The following is a 2,500-nucleotide window of genomic DNA, read 5'->3' on the forward strand; positions in this document are numbered from 1 at the left end:
TTAAAACAAAGCATTGCGATGGCCCCCACGGGTGTTGACGCAATGTGATTTCTGCCCAGTGCTCTGAATGTCAACGTGAAGAAATTCAAAAAAGCGCGGGTAAACGGCGGGAGTAACTATGACTCTCTTAAGGCCGCTGTTGGAAGCTCTCAATAAGCTTACCAAGGCACCATTAAAGCCTCAACAAAGGCTATTTGCCCTACGAGTCCTGGTGCTGCCAGGACTATACCATCTTCTTACGCTAGGAAGCACTACGTTAAGTAGGCTTAAGAAGATGGATGCAATGACCAGGGCGGCGGTGAGGAAGTGGATCTCCCTACCGCACGATGTGCCGAACGCTTACTTCCACGCTAATGTCAAAGACGGTGGACTGTCCATCCCATCTATGAGATGGCTTATGCCGCTCCATCGAAGGCTAAGACTACAAAAATTCGCTACGGATCAACCATCTTCCGTATTTATCACTTCTGAACTACAGAGAACGATCAGAAGATTAACAGAAAACCGTCTTGACATTGACACAACAGATAAGCTTCAAGATCGCTGGGCGAAGCTACTCCACGACTCAGTGGACGGTAAAGGACTCAGAGAGTCGCGTAAAGTCCCAGCACAACACCAGTGGGTAACGGAAGGAAGCCGCTTCTTGAGTGGTAAAGACTACCTCAACTCAATGAAGCTACGCATTAACGCCATGCCAACGAGGTCTAGAACATCGCGAGGTCGAATTAATGACCGGCACTGTAGAGCTGGCTGCAACAAAATGGAGACATTAAACCATGTTCTCCAACAGTGCCATCGTACCCACAAAGCTCGAATCGAGAGGCATAACGCCATTGCGGCATACTTAAAAAGAGCTTTGGAAAGGAGTTCTGAAAAAGTCGAGGAGGAGCCTCATTTTAACATTGACGAAGGTCTTAGGAAACCCGACCTAATTTCTGTTAGTGACGCAACAGCTCTCGTCATCGATGTGCAAATCGTGAGCGAGCACACAGACCTCAATGAAGCACACAAAACCAAGTGCGACAAATATTCTAACCTCGACAGTGCCATTAAGTGCCGATACGAAGTGGACCACGTATCGTATACAACTGCCACACTCTCATACCGCGGCGTATGGAGTGAATCATCTGCCAACGATCTTCTGTCAAGAAAGATCCTAAAGAAGAAGGAGCTCAAGATCATCTCCACCAGGGTCATCGTGGGTGGCCTCAACAGCTTCTGGAGATTTAACCGGACAACGTCTGTCAAACCGAACACCTTGCCAAGAACTGGAGTAGGATGAATGTGAGAGGTGGATCCAGCTTTGGTGCTGCCTGCCAACTCAGGCATAATACGATGGAGTTTTAGTGGGTATGCCCTGCGAACGGGTGAGTCCCACACTACCAGGTACCGTCGCATACCTGGTGTGCGTAACGCATTTCTCCATCTAAAAAAAAAAAAAAAAAAAAAAAAAAATAGCCAAATGCCTCGTCATCTAATTAGTGACGCGCATGAATGGATTAACGAGATTCCCTCTGTCCCTATCTACTGGGTCTTATAAGCGTCAGGGACTTATATCATGGTATAACCCTGACGCACCAACCCCTCCTTCACGTGGTAGGACCTGGACACCTTCGGGTGACTAACGGGGCTCTGGTAAGAGAGTTCCTGCGAGAGTTCTCGCCATGCGACAACCGCAGCTCTGGGAAGAGAGCTCTTGCGGAGTTGTCGCATGGCGGGGACCGCGGCTCTCAGAGAGCTCTGCGTGAGTTGTCGCTCTGCGACAACCGCGGCTCTCTCATTAAGAGAGTTCTGGCGGAGTCATCGCTTTGCGATGACCGCGGCTCTCAGGGAGCCCATGCGTGTGTTATCGTTCGCGATAACCGCGGCTCTCACCCGGAAGACTCCCCTCTGCCGCGACGACCCACCGGATACATCCGGTGGTATGTTGCAGAACGGGAGAAACGGGGGGCTTACCTTAGCCGGTCGGCCTAACGGGGAGGCGAACCCCTTGAACAAACCCTTAACCTCTAAGCTGAGAACGCGGCGAAAGAGGTCCCGTGTTTACACGGGCGGTCGGTGGGTCCATCGGCCATTAGCGCAACCTCAAGACACCTGGCGAAATCTTGAGCGTAAAAGCCTTCTCCCCGGAAAGGGCGTAACCCGGGGAGCGACCGTCTTTCGTCCCAGCTCGTGGGAACAATCATGATTAAAATTAAAACACATAAACCAAAATCGAAGAAGGCAGGAGGAACGAAGAAGAAAGGAGTAGAAGGAAAGACGAAGGTGAACAAAGAAACGACCCAGACAGACAGGGACATTGCTACTGTCTGGGACGACGAATCAGACCAATACACGGATGATTCATATTCGGACATAAGTCCAGAGGACTACAAATGGGACTTTCCCAAAACAAGGAAACGGAAGAATAAGCGATCAGGTGACTCGTGCAACGAGTCACATAAGAAACTGATCAAAGAGGTCAAAGTCGAACTAGAGCGGTTCGATGAACTGCCTCTAA

General features: G+C 50.0%; 1 pseudogene; it reads left to right on the forward strand.

Moving 5' to 3' along the window:
- The window catches only part of LOC143364995 (large subunit ribosomal RNA), a 7,856-nt pseudogene that overhangs the window by 2,600 nt on the left and 2,756 nt on the right, over window positions 1-2,500 (forward strand).

This window comes from Halictus rubicundus, unplaced genomic scaffold, assembly GCF_050948215.1.
Source record: "Halictus rubicundus isolate RS-2024b unplaced genomic scaffold, iyHalRubi1_principal scaffold1212, whole genome shotgun sequence".
Lineage (NCBI taxonomy): Eukaryota > Metazoa > Arthropoda > Insecta > Hymenoptera > Halictidae > Halictus > Halictus rubicundus.